At 42.7% G+C, this 14,631-nt stretch overlaps 1 protein-coding gene across 3 annotated transcripts in view; it reads right to left on the reverse strand.

Annotated features, from left to right (window-relative positions):
• The window catches only part of KCNAB1 (potassium voltage-gated channel subfamily A regulatory beta subunit 1), a 375,912-nt gene that overhangs the window by 338,315 nt on the left and 22,966 nt on the right, over positions 1–14,631 (reverse strand). The gene's annotated exons all lie outside the window — the stretch shown is intronic.

Genomic DNA, 14,631 nt, shown 5'->3' on the forward strand with positions numbered 1-14,631 from the left:
GTTGGGCCAATTTCAGTTTTCAGGTATGATGTTTTTTTCTATATGTTCATAGGTGGGAGGAAATTCAGAGCTGCTGCTCAATGGTTGGCAGTCAGAGTTCTGGTAAGTAGAGTTCAGAATTAACTTTTGAAATGTTCTTATGTATGTATATACGGGTCTTTGCTTTCTTCCGTCAAGCATACCTCTGTGTATCAAGTAGATAACATTTTTCTGTCTCCGTGGCCTCTGTGTTCCTCTACCCAATGGCCCCTCTCAGTGCTCACCTATCACCTTAACCTATCAGCAGTATTGGACATAGTCACTCTCTCTCTCCCCTTGGGTTGGTCCTGACACCACATTCTCTTCTTTCTCCCCCCTTCCTGCATGCTCACTCTCAGTCTCCTTGGCCGGTTCCTCCTCATCTCCCCCACCACCTAACACTGGAGAGCCTGGGGTATAGTACTGGGGCTTTTTCTCTTTTCTCTCTTCACTTACTTGCTTATCTCATGGCTTCATAGTCTCACGATAGACTGATGACTCCAAGATTTATATCTTTATATTGTGGCTATAAATCTCCACCCCTGACCGCCTCCATGAACTTCAGACTCTTGTCTGCTTGGTATTTTCCCTTTGTTGTCTAATGGGCATTTCAACCTAACACGTCTAAAAACTGACCTCCCATTCTTCCTCCCACCGGACCTGCTCCCCTGCAGTCCTACTCATCTCATTTAAGGGCAACTTGACGGTTCCAACTGCCCAGGCCTAGAAACTTGGAGTCATCTTTGACTATTCCTTTTATCACATACCAATTTATTTATTTTTTTTTTTTTTTTACAAATCCTCTTGATTCTACTTTTAAGATAGATCCAGTATCCAACTACTTCTCACCATTTCCAGTCTGCTGCAAGCTGTGTTACCTCTCACCTGAGCCATTATAGTGACCTTCCTAACCAGTAACCCTGCTTCTGCCTTTCACCCTGTTTTCCAACTTAGTATCCCAATGATCCTGTCAAAAAGTAGTTCAAATCATGTCACTTCCCTGACCAATATTCACAAAGGCTCCCATCTCACTTATTCTAGAAGCCAATGTCTTTAAAATGGCTTACAAAGCCCTGCATAATTTGGCTTTTGTGCAGTGAAGGATTTAACCTTGCCCAAAGAAAGATCTGATCCCTTGCCCTCAGCTCCTGGGAGTTAACCTCTAAGTTCTCAGAATTCCCTACCCAATAAGAGTGTCTTTGTTTATCTGAGGGCCTTAGGCTGTGCCATATTGCCTACACTAAGTATTTAATTTACAGAGGGGGCCTTGGACCATATGGTATCAGCTCAACCTCTAGAGGGGCTGGAGACTAAGGTCAGCCACACTGGCAGTCAGCCACACCTACATGACCAAACCCCAATAAAAACTCTGGACCCAAAGGCTCAGGTATTCTCTCCTGGTTGGCAGTACTCCATGCATATTGTCATGCTTTGTTGCTGGCATAAATAAGCACTATCCACACAACTACACTGGGAGAGGACAAGTGGAAGTTCCGTGCTTGGTTCTCCTGGACTCCACCCTAGGTACCCCTTCCTGATGCTAATTTTAATCTGTATGTTTTTGCTATAATAAACCATAACTCCGAGTATAATGCTTTGCTGAGTCTATGAGTCCTTCTAGCAAATTACTGAAACTGAGAGTGGTCTTTGGAACCCCCAAACTTGCAGTGTCCACCTTTACCTTCTTGACGTCATTGCCTGCTATTCTATCATTCATTCACTCTGCTCCTGTCACACTGGCTTCCTTGATGTTTCTCCCTTACAGACTTTCACTCTAGACCTTTGCATGTACTGTTCCCTCTGTCTATAATACTCTTCCCCCAGAAATCTGTATGATTGTCTTTTTTTCACTTCCTTCAGGTGTTTATTCAAATGCTGTTTTCTCAGTGAGGCCTTCATCGGCTAAACCTGCAAGCATCCCCTAGCACACATACTCATCCTCCTTCTGTGCTTTGTGTTTCTCCAGAGGATTTATCCTTTCTGAAGTATTATGTATTTTATTTATTTATTTTCTTTATTGTCTGCTTCGCCTCCACTAGAACGAAATCCTCAAGAAAGCAGAGAACTTAGCCTACATGTTCACTGCTGTATCCTCAATGCCTAGAATCAAGCATAACACAAGGTAAGTACTCAGTGAAGAGCTTGGATGAAAGAATGAATTTGTGTGGGTAGGGGAGGAAATAGCTATATGATTTGGTAAAATATATATATTGTACCAAAACAGCAAGAACTGATTAGTGATCATAAAAAATAACTTGACAAAAAGAGTATCACAAAATATGCATTAGTAGATGTGGCTGAATCTGATTTACCGTCTCCTAAGAGAATGTGTATTGCATCACTCAACAATTTAAATGGAACAGTCATGAGACATAATAAGGAAGATGTTTAACCCAGACAGGAATCCAGAAACCAAGAAGTGGTGAATATGGGGTTAGAAATGGAAGGCCCTTGGACAGGAGCTGATGGTGAGGAAGGGGCAGAAAGAAGATAGCTGGACTCTGTCCACTGTCACTGAGTTTCCCCAGGCTCTTGCAGATAATTAACCCGCCCTGAAGTGGAAAGGCATAACCCTTCCATTGCCATTGCCCAGCTCCACTAGCACAGATCACCTCCACTGAGTCGAACGGGTCAGGGTCTTGCCCAGGTGGTAGAGTAGGACTAAACTCAAGGGAGAAATCCCATAGATCTGATGATGCCACCAAGGTCCATCCTGCAACTGCTAATCACCAACTAAACAGTCTTTAGTTGTAGGTCAGATAGTTGATGGAAAGGTCTGACCTGTACCAAGAACAAGCAAGTATAACCAGAATCCATAGTCATCTACAATTACTGAGCGGAGAGAAAATCCTCTTGAGTATATATTTAGGATGATAGGTCAGCTAGGAATCCCAACAGGAGGGCTGACCCTCCGTGCTTATCCATTATGTTTCAAAATATGACACCTGGTTGTTGTAATGAGATGATGACCCTCTTGTAACAGGATGTAAATGGACAATGATGAGAAAAAGAGTATGCTTTAAGAGGACTAGCCAATGTGGTTGATGGGCACAGGGTGGGAAGGGGAGGAAGAGCTGGTGGTGGGAAGGGGTGGAGAGGAGAGGCCCTGGCTCTGTGACAGGAGCATGTTAGACACCTGCACCACCTGTACAGTGGTCTCAGACAGGCTGTCTTCAGCTAGAACCTCCCTCAGGAAGCACCACATCTGTGCTGAAGTAGGAATACATGCTGAGTGAAAGCCAGGAGTGTCTCATTCTGGTTTAGGTAACCCCAGGACCCCACTATACATAGGGCTGAATGGTGACACCGCAGAGCACTTTCTGGAGGAAAGTACAGTGAAAAATCTATATCAGGGCTCTCCAGAGAAACACGACCAAGGCAATAGATAGATCTATAGATAGGCAAAGAATTGGCTCACATGATTATGGAGGCTGAGAACTCCCAAGATTTGCAGTTGGCAAGCTGAAGACCCAGGAAAGCCAATAGTATAATTCCAGTCTAAGTGTGGAGGCTAAGAACCAGCCAGTGGTGTGTGACTCTGAAAGCTGGTAGGCTTGAGATCCAAGAAGGTCTGATCTTTCAGTCCAAGTCTGAAGGCAGAAAAAGACTGATGTCCCAGTTCAATCAGTCAGGCAGGAGGAATTCTCTCCAGCTCATGGAAGGGTCAGCCTTTTTTATCCTACTCAGGACTTCAGCTGATTGGATGATGCCCACACACACTGGGGAGGGCAGTCTGCTTTACTCAGTCTACCAACTCACGTGATAATCTCATCCAAAAACACCCTCCCAGACATGCCCAGAACAATGTTTGACCAAATGTCTAGGCACCCTGTGGCCCAGTCAAGTTTACATATAAAATTACCTGTCACAAACTCAATGAACAACTGAAGTAAATGAGTGAATGAAAAGTGAAACACGATGGAGATCTGAGGAGAAACAAAAATAAAGTGGGCTACGACATTATGATAAGTAGGCTATGGCAACTTTGATGCATCTTAAAATTCAAGATTTAAGGACCTATTTCCTATGAGAACAATCTCCCCAAGTACCACTATCTCAAATAAGGACACCTTGGATTTTTTAGTAAAGAAAGTCAGGAAGTAAGGGCAGGGAGGCTGTGGACAGGAAGCATGGTGGAGTGATGCCCTGTGCCTGATAATCCAGAAGATTGTCTTCCAGCGAACAATGAAGACTTATCTGTAATACTTCTGCTTAATAATTCATTTATTCAGCAAATATTTATTGAGCTCTACACTAGACGTCAGATTCTGGGAATGTAGCAATTAACCATACAGATAAAATCCCTGTCCTCCTGGAATTCACACTCCAGTGGGAGAGACAGACGATACAGAAATAAACAAATAAGAGTGCCAAGAGGGAGAAAAGGGGGTAAAGGGAGGAGATGCTAATTTAATGAATCTTACAAGGAAGTTACAATGAGGGTTAACCTTTTGGGAAGTTACATACACAGGTGCCAGTCTTATACTATGGTCATCTCAGGAAGCAATCATAGCTCTGTCTTAAAGCCATAAGCAGCTTCTAAATGCATGTGTTGTTACTACATGTAGAGTTATACAGTGCTGTGAAATTCCAAAAGCAGGTCTGTTACAGATCCTTTAAATGCTAAAGCAAGAGCTTAGGCACTTAATGAGCTACACATTCTACTCCCACACTTCACAATTGTTAAGGCTTCCATCTCATTCCGCCTTAGCAAATTAAGAGGAATATCATGGAGAAGAAAATGACTAAAGACAATTGGGGCCAGGTTTGGTGGCTCACACCTGTAATCTTAGCACTCTGGGAGGCTGAGGTGGGAGGATTGCTTGAGGTCAGAAGTTCGAGACCAGCCTGAGCAAGAACGAGGATCCCCCCCTCCCCCGTCTCTACTAAAAATAAAAAGAAATTAGCCAAAAAAATAAAAATAGAAAAAATTAGCCGGGCATGGTGACGTGTGCCTGTAGTCCCAGCTACCCGGTAGGCTGAGGCAGGAGGATCGCTTGAGCCCAGGAGTTTGAGGTTGCTGTGAGCTAGGCTGATGCCACAGCACTCTAGCCCAGGCAACAGAGTGAGACTCTGTTTCAAAAAAAAAAAAAAAGACAATTGGGTCAAAATCGTTTGTCTAGAAATAGTCCGTCTAGCCCACTGAGAATGTGCATCTTTCTGGAAGTTCCCACCCCTCCCACAGTAAGCTCAGCAGGACCTATAGCTGGAATCCACACTCTCCACTTCTCTGAACCTGCTCATAACAGGCCTCTCCCTTGGCTGCCACTCCAGCTTTTGGGGTGGGCCAGTTCCCTGGCCCAGCTCAGTTATGGGTACCTGACTTAGGGTCTGGACGGTCCTGAGGTAATGGTGTCTGTGTTCCTCCCAGACCCTCCTGCCCCACCTGTCAGTGCTCAAAGGGCCTTACTCCACGTGGTTCCTGGTGACTCTCTCTCAGCACACCCAACACCAGCGCCTTGGCTAAGCACACGAACACAGATCACTGAAAGTATGTAGGCCATTAAAGTCAGTATGCCTTTGAGATCCACCTCTGCTTTGGACCTAAAGTTCTAGATGAAAATGCAGTGGTCCTTGTTGGATAGCTACGGAAAATGCAGTCATTGACACAGAAGTGGTAGCAAGACCCAGGAGACCTTCGTACAGGCACAGCAATTGTGTGACACCACAGTGCCACCTCCCAACCCGATGCTGACTGGCAATTAGTCACAGCCCTCTTTCCTCTGACCTCCCTGTACTAAAATTGATTTCTCCTAAACTGCTCCAGATTGAAGGAGACAACAAAATACTATATGCAATCCAATACTAGATCCTGTACTACTGGAGTAAAAAAGAAAATGCCACAAAGGGCATTATTGTGTTGGCTGACAAAACTGGAGTACGTATGGTAGGTTAAAGTATCTTATTAATGTCAATTTTACCAAAGTTGGTGACTGTACTGGAGATATATAGGAGAATATCCTAACTCTTAGAAGACATTGAGGGGTCAAGGGCCATGATGTGTACAAGTTAGTCTCTAAAGTGTGGAAAATGAATGGGGAGGTGTGGTGCTAGGAGTGAGGATGTGAGAGCATGAGCAAAGGTTAAAACAAATGGGGGGAAATGTTTACAATATGTTAAGTGGTGACAGGTCTAGAGATGTTCTTTATATTATTCTTAAACTTTTCCGTATTTGTGAAATTGTTTTCAAATAAAAATTTTTTAAAGAATTCTGGCCTTGAGAACTAGATAGTTTGTCTGAAAATAGCTCCTCACTACCTGAACTCCCACCATTAGTGATTCATTTCTTTGGACATGATATATTTTGGACTCTATTTAAAAGTGCCCATATTTGAAAACAGAAGGAAAATCAGTTGAAAACTAGCTAGGGACAGACAGAGGAACCACTGGATGAGAGGCAAACACTGTAGGGGTGGAGAGGCGAGCCTTCATAAGTGAAAATGAACAGTGGATACAGAGGAGGAAGGCCACCTCCTAAATTGATCATGAGCTAGACCCACAGGGCCATGGTTCCGAGAACATTGGCAGGCTTTGAGCTGGTCTTCTCCCAAGCAATCCAGACAGCACACACCTTCAAGATTTGTGATATCTGCTCTATCTTAACTGTGTAACAAGTTGCCTACACATGAGATAGGGCAAAGACACCAACAGAATATTCTCCGAAAGAAGGCAGTTAGGATGAGACGTCTGCATTTCTTTTCTCCACCAGCTTTGCCCAGAATTCTACAATGTGGCCTGGAACTACCCATGTCAGGAAATTCCCGGACATAGGAAATTTGCTCTATAAAATATTAGGGTTAGGTTATAATAGCAAAGGCCTGATACAGGATCTGGGCTTCACAGAACCTCAGGACTATGTTGCCCATAACTTCTTATTTTTTTCTCAAGATAGAAAATTTTCCATTGTCACAATCAAGGGAAATATATAGGTTTAAATTTAAGTTCTGTTCTAGGATTGTCTGGATATAAGTTTCCTGCTGGCTCCATCTTAGGGAACGAAGGAGCTTCGTTTTATTAAAGGAGCTTTCTTTTATTAAATAGCGCATTCTAGTGGCACTTGAAGGAACTGCAAGGAAGTTCAGGAATAGTTTTTCTCTTGGGTGGAAACATTATTTGGCCCAGCGGTCCCCAATTTTTTTGGCACCAGGGATCATTTTCATGGAAGATAATTTTTCCATGGACCGGGGAGGTAGGGGAAGATGGTTTCAGGATGATTCAAGCGCATTACATTTATTGTGAAGTTTATTTCTATTATTACATTGTAATACATAATGTAATAATTATACAACTCACCATGAGTTGAGGACCCCTGATTTGGCCTATAGTTGCTCCTTGGTCGGGAAAATCGATTTCAAAATGCTTATTTTTTTCAGATAAAACCTCTGTCGACAAATTCTAGATGAGAAAACATGGGTTCATGTAGCCCAGTGTTGCCTCAAGCCCTGAATTGCCTGTTTTCACTATGGTACATACATAAACAAAGCAACTTTTACCCTGCAAAGCCACAAGTGGAAATGTCAAAACAGATTGAATATCTGACCCTCAAATCATATTTTAAGTCCAAAGCAGGACTCATTTCTCACTCTTGCTTAAATACTAAGCATTTTCTATCTAAACTGACACTTCTAAAACACACTTGTTTTAGAACTTCTGTTGCATTCAACAGGAAATAAACATATTCTGCTCCAAATAGGCCCTTTTCGCTGTGGTCACTCAGCCCTTCACCAGGTTTCCAGCAATCGCAGGGGTTCTGAGCCCGAGCCATCTCCATGTCATCCACGTTCCTCCAGAAATGTTGATGCAAGGAGAGACACAGCCAGAGGGCTCACAGAAAATTAGCACAGGCTCTGAGATTTACCAAAATGAGGCCAGTCTAAATAAATCATTTTAAAAAACAAAATAAGTCACTTAAGCATTTTTTAATACAACCCCCTGCATGGGTAGCATTTTTTCCAGGCTACTGATTTTTAGAGTCATGGTCGTAGCTACTCTTCAGGCAGGTCTGAGTGTGCCAAGCATCCCACAAAAAAGACAACTCACACCTAACAGGTGCGGTGCACACCGTCTGGAGGATGGGCACGCCTGTAGCTCTGACTCTGGCGGTGCAAAGGCAATTTATGTAACCAAAGCATTTGTATCCCCGTAATACTCTGAAATTTTAAAAACAAGAAAAGCAGGTCAAAGGAAAGGAACACATGGTGAAAGGGTGTTTGGAAAGAGGGCTGGGAGGATGATGGTGAGTTCAATTTAGGAACAAAATTTTCAACTTCCACGCTGTACTGATCCTGTCATATTATGAAAAGTAGAAAGGGCAAGAGGGGTAGCCTTTCTGAGATGCCCACTATATGCCTCTTTGCATGGATAGTATTATCCTGTGAGAAAGGGTTTGTTATTTTCATTTTGTAGCTAAGGAAGCAGAAGATAAGAGGGGGAGGAAGCTTGCCTTCAAAGCCTCCTGCTAGGAGGCCATGTCTCACTATGACAGGACCCAGGGAAATGTGTTCAGCATGAAATAGTTACTACTTATCTTTAACTTTTTTTTTTTTTTTTTTTTTTTTTTTTTTTTGAGACAGAGTCTCACTCTTTTGCCCTGGCTAGAGTGCCGTGGCATCAGCCTAGCTCACAGCAACCTCAAACTCCTGGGCTCAAGTGATCCTCCTGCCTCAGCCTCCCGAGTAGCTGGGACTACAGGCACGCGTCACCATGCCCGGCTAATTTTTCTATATATAATTTTACTGGTCCATATAATTTCTTTCTATTTTTAGTAGAGACAGGGTCTCGCTCTTGCTCAGGCTGGTCTTGAACTCCTGAGCTCAAACGATCCGCCTGCCTCAGCCTCCCAGAGTGCTAGGATTACAGGCGTGAGCCACTGCGCCTGGCCACTACTTATCTTTAGAATTTTCATTTAGATGCCAATGAAAACTCTATCTGTTAAAAAAGTCCTTCAAACTCTTTGTCCCAACATCTTTAAGAAAAGCTATTAGATGAGTGAGGTTTCTCTCTAGTTTTCCTTCCCCTTTTCTTCAACTCCTTCTCTCCTGTTTCTGTGCAGCCTGTAGCACTGTGCTGTGCTCTGACTCCCAAGCTTCTCCCTCGATCTAGCCTAGAAGTTTCCTTCCCATCTTGTCAAGTCAGGCCTGGCCTACATCCTGCCTCCTTCCTGCTATGCCATCTAGTAGGTTAGATTAGTGTGGCCCTTTCAACAGAAGCCTCTAATGACTGATGTCTCCAATCTGAGGAAGTGCTCAGACACTGGGGCAAGCTGATGGCAGGGGTACCGCAAACTGGTGAGAGTTTTGGCTCTTTTAATTTCATTCTGTCTCAAATATTTTTGTTCTAGACACAATGTTAAGAGGTTAATAAAAGCTATCTTCATATTACATCATTTGAAGAGTAATTTTCTCTAATGCTTGCTGGAGCCTTTTTGATTAAACAGAAGCCCATGTGTGAGGAGAAAAGAAAGAGGAAAAAAAAACCCACTTTCTCAGTAGATCCTAAGGATCTATTCCAATAAGAAAAGCAAAGAATTGGTAAAAGTAAATGTGGAAGGACGTGATGTGCTCAGAATTGTGCAAGATTCTATTTGTAGGTGTTTGTTTTCTGTCCCTTTGATTTTTTTTAGATAGATCACACACTTTTCCTTTCAAGCTCTAAAGACTAAGTGATAGATTCCTATGACTATTTAAAAAGGAGATGAAACAAGGGAACTAACTCTCAGGCTCCCACTCTGGCAGGCAGGGAGGTAAGCATTTTCACATATGTGACTGCATGTATTTCTTACAATACCACTGTGATATGAGTTGAATGAAGCCCATTTTACAAATGGGGAAGCTGAGGTTGACGAACGTATTTCTATAGGAGACAATATGAGACTGGAGCAAAGGATAGTTTCTACTTGCTCTTGGTGTCTCTCTGCTCCCCAACTTCTGAATGGATGCACCTCAATCAAGTAACACATATGCATTGAAGGGTTATAAAATATTGGAAGTTCTAGTCCTCGCCCTCAAGGTGCTGGCAGCATAATCGTGTGAATAAGATGCACACACATACACACACACACACCCCTGACAATCTACAGCCTATATGGAGCAAAGACTGGTTCATGCTGTGGGAGAGAAAGGAGAGCCTGTGGGCCGGATTTGCCTGGGTGAAGGGCACGTGTCTAGGTAGGGAGAGTAATGATGAGTGGAGCCTCAATGGCTGGGGCAGGGGGTGGAGGGTCAGTGTGCAGAGCAGCAGGACTGAAGCAGGTCACAGAGCAGAGCAGCAAGAGGGGACCGTGGGGAAGCAGGGAGAGCAAGACAGTGAATGAGCCTGGCTCTGTGGCATGTCCGGGAGGCCGTGTGTGTGTCTGTGTGTGTGTGGTGTCTGTGTGTGTGTGTGTGTGTGTGTGTGTGCGTGTGTTGGCAAGGATGGGGTTGAGGATCTGGGAATAAATGTGGAGAGTATGGAGAAAGCATTGAACTAGGACCTAAGGGACAGGGCTTCTAGTCCCAGCTTTCTTGCTTGCTGGAAATGCAACTTCAGGCTCATCACTCAACATCTCTGAGCCTCCCTTCTCTTCAGCTGAAAGACCAGAAATTGGAGCAGATTATCTCCAAGATGTCTGTCCCATGCCAATAATTCTAAGACTTCCCCCACCTCTCTTTTTCTTCTTTTATTGCCCTCTCCCTACCTTCAGCTCAAGGCTATAGGAAATTTTATCCTTGGTTGGCAAATAACACTTTTTAGAGAAACAATTTTTTAGTTCCATGAACCTGAACATACTGTCATTGTAAAAAAAAGAAAGAGAGAGAGAGAGAGAGAGAGAGAAATCTGTATCATCATCACTGGGGAATTTTCAGAATATATAAGCCCAAAGTGACTAGTGTGGTTTCTGTTGAACCAACGTCATTTCTTCTACTATCCACCTAGTTGCCCTTGCTGACATTATTGATACGATGCCACCTGATAGTATTAGGGGCTCCATAAGAAGGAACCTTAAGAATCTCACTGCTGTGTTTGCTATAAGGATACCATGAGAATGTTATTCATTACACAAAGAAGAAGAACCAAAAGAAAAATCTCTCTCTGATCTCCAGATCAGGAAGAGGTGTGCCATTACGGAGCAACTAGCTTGTCTCTACCTCAAGGACCCTGTGATATTGTAAAGGGTTCCATTTTCCTCCTCACAGCTTGGTGCTGCTGGAAAGCACAGAGGCAAATCCACGTCTCCCTCCTGTAACCGCGTTGGTTTGCACCTGGTATGCTCCCTCACCCCGGCTCTGTCACCCCTGCCTGCTTCTAGTCTTTCTTGGCCTCAATATTTTTCTTCTTCTTTTTATTTTCTTTTAATCTTTCTGAAGGATATGCATTTGGAATCTTTACTTCTGGGAACAAGGAAGTTTAAAAATAAACACAAACAAATAAATAAATAACCTGTGCAACTGAAATCTTTGTATTCTAGCCCAGGGGTCAGCAAACTATGGCCTGCTGGCCAAATCCAGCCTGCCACCTGTTTCTGTATGGTCCACAAGCTAAGAATGATTTTTACATGTTTTAATTGTTTGGGGGTAAAAAGAAGATTATTTGTGATATATGAAAATTATATAAAATTCAAATTTCAGTGTCTATAAATAAAGTTTTATTGGAACACAGGCATGCCCGCTCATTTGCATATCATCAGTGGCTGCTTTCACCCTACAACAGCAGAGATCAGTAGCTGTGACAGAGGCAGATGTGGATCTCAAACCAAACGTATTTACTATTTGGTCTTTTACAGGAAAAGTGTTGCCCCTGGATAAGAACTTCATTTTATGTCTGCTCGAGTTCCTCCTGCCAATGTTATTAATATAAAATTGCTTCAAAGCTAGGTATTTGCTGCAGCCTAACTCAGTTCAGATATTTTTGTGCTTTGTTCATAAAACTACCTCTCGGTGTACTTTAATCTTGGCTCTGGTTCATGTTTACTGTCTAGTGGCTCAGAGTTCAATGCTATGTAATAGAGCCAATTAGAGTGCAGCCTCATAGAAATGACTTAAAAACCCTCTTGGGTTACTATTTTATGGTCACTAATAAAATAAATTTAAAACTTCTGCTTTTGCTGAAATTTTTAAGTCAATAGAAGGGTCTGCATAGCAACTTGGCACTTTTTACACCATGTTCAATTTCCTCCAGTTTCTTTTCAATTGATACATGTGTTTGCCTATTTACTGATATTTTTTTTTTCCTCTTCTGGTCATCTGTAGTTAGAAATAAAACCAAGTCTCCATGGAAACACAACATAGTGCTCTCTCACAGATGATTGAGGGACCCAAGCAGCTGGTATTGGGCTAAAGTCTGCAATGGCATCTGACCAAATTAGGAAGAGAAAACAGCTTACCCAGCTCTTCCAGACCTCTCAGAATTCTACAGCTCAGCATGGAAACCTACACAGATTGTAAATTACTGCAGATTGTTTTATTCCTTCTTTTGCTTCTGAGAATATTCTCTTAACTATTTATGTTTCAGCTAAATGTTTTTAACACCCTCCCCCCTTAGACTGATGGAGAGATGCTATAGAGTAAGTGGAAAAAGAACCTACATTCAGTGAGAACCTACTATGTGTTTGGCATTTATATGTCATGGCTGGCTCAATGTCACACAGTTCAAAAACCAGCAAGGCTGGAATTTGAACTCTGGTCTGCTTAACTCCAAAGCCCCTTCTCTTTCCACTACACAAAAAGAAGAAAATAGAAAAGACAAGTTTGAACAAAGGTCTTTTAACATAGCTATGGTTCCCTCTCTACCCACTTTTTCCTAGAGACAAAATCAGAATAAAGAAGTAAGAATATGAAAGTTGCTTTCTCTCCTAACCCCAACTATGTTTATAAGAAATCAAATTCAAAAGCAAGTTGGGGGGAACCAAGAGAACCCTGGTTCTCTTCCCTAAAAAGCCCTCCCAAATGCTAGAAGGAGAATGTCTTAAATAAGGGTATATAGTAAGTGTCTTGAAGGAAGAATAAACGAAGTACTACGGAAATTTGGGGAGCGGGTAAAGGAGGAACAAGTTCATCATAGTACGAAGCCATGGCTATTTCTTGGGGCCAATGATCAATTTAACTGTGCTTTTCTCTACTCAAATTCTGATTTAGGAACGACATTTTCCTAAGTCCCATTTCTCACTAGAGCATGATCTAGTGAGACAAGCGTACGTACCGGTCCAAGAGCCTGCCTCCATGAGCAGGACCTGGCATCCCCAAGGTCTCAGAGCAAAGGTCGCAGGGTCTTGCTCACCAAGGCATTATGAAGAGTCGCCCCAGACCTCGACTCTCAACCCCTGGGGAGTATGGGATCCACAGAGGTGCCTCAGGAACAAGCTGGGGAATGACTGCTCCCCAAGAGCAGCTGGGCTCCAGGCTCACACCTTCAACTGAGGCATCTTTGCTCTCGTCTATTTGAAGAAAGTGTTCCCCTGCTCCATAATCCTTTGAAAAATGCTGTCCTAGAACATACCTTCATCTGAACATTGGCACACAGCACAGATCTGTAACTGATATTCAAACTAGGACTTTTGAGAGAGAGACACGTGGCCTCTGAAGGTTTATGCAGGAGTTCATGGTAATACTATGTGTCAAAGACATGGAGGCAGTTTTGTTTTGGGGTTTTGTTTTTGTTTTTGTTTTTGAGTGAAACAGTCCATCTTCCCCTTTACCTGACCGCATTCACACGGCACCATCACTTGCACCACTGAGGGTCAAGGAAGCATGGAGAAGAGAGTAAGAGAACACAGGCAGAGAGGGAAGTAAGCTTGTCCTTCCCGTGGCAGACAGACATTAAGGAAAGAAGGTGGGTGAGGGATAGTGGTGTCTCCTCCCTCCCAGGGTGTGCAGCCACAAGTTATCTTGGCAAGGTGGTTAGCTTCTTTCGGGGCTCCTCTTCTAAAGCACAATGGGGTAGGCTGTTCTGTGCTCCCTATAAATCTATAGGAGTTCATTCCTCTAGTGTACCAGCTCTTACATATACAAAGAGTCTTTGTAAAATACTTTGCTCTCCAGAGAGGAGCCATAGCTCTGCAATTTGCTTTATTAATAAAATTAGCTGATAAATTAGAGCAGTAGCTACTACACTGAAATAGACTTTTTGATTATGGAAAATGAAATCATTGGGGACATCTTGTTCATGAAAAACAATCTCACTCTGTGAAGTAGATGTTTTGACTGAGCTAGAACAACCATTCTTTACAAATGCCAAATTGTTTTGTTTTGTTTTGTTTTGTTTCACTTTTCAGGACCCATGTCCTTCTGAACAGCTTTTACTCGGCTTCTGGGATGTTTTTAAAACTCCAGGAGCTTCTGGGATGTTTTTAAAACTCCAGGCGTTGGTCAAGGAAACACTATATAAGGCACTGCTGGGCAATTTAGCTAAGCACAGGCATATCTTATAGAATGTTTGAACAGTAATTGCTCTGAAAAAGAATGATACTTTCCATTTTAGGGCAATTTACAAATATTACATATCCAACCTTATCCCAGGAAAAAATTTCTCCCTCTCATTAATCTTTCACAGAATAAATAATGGTATTGGAAGGTTGGCTTACAACCAGTAATTTATCTTGGGCTACATTGATAAAAAAGTGCTGTCATTTCAAGAAGA

Source organism: Eulemur rufifrons, chromosome 7, assembly GCF_041146395.1.
Source record: "Eulemur rufifrons isolate Redbay chromosome 7, OSU_ERuf_1, whole genome shotgun sequence".
NCBI classification, from domain to species: Eukaryota; Metazoa; Chordata; class Mammalia; order Primates; family Lemuridae; genus Eulemur; species Eulemur rufifrons.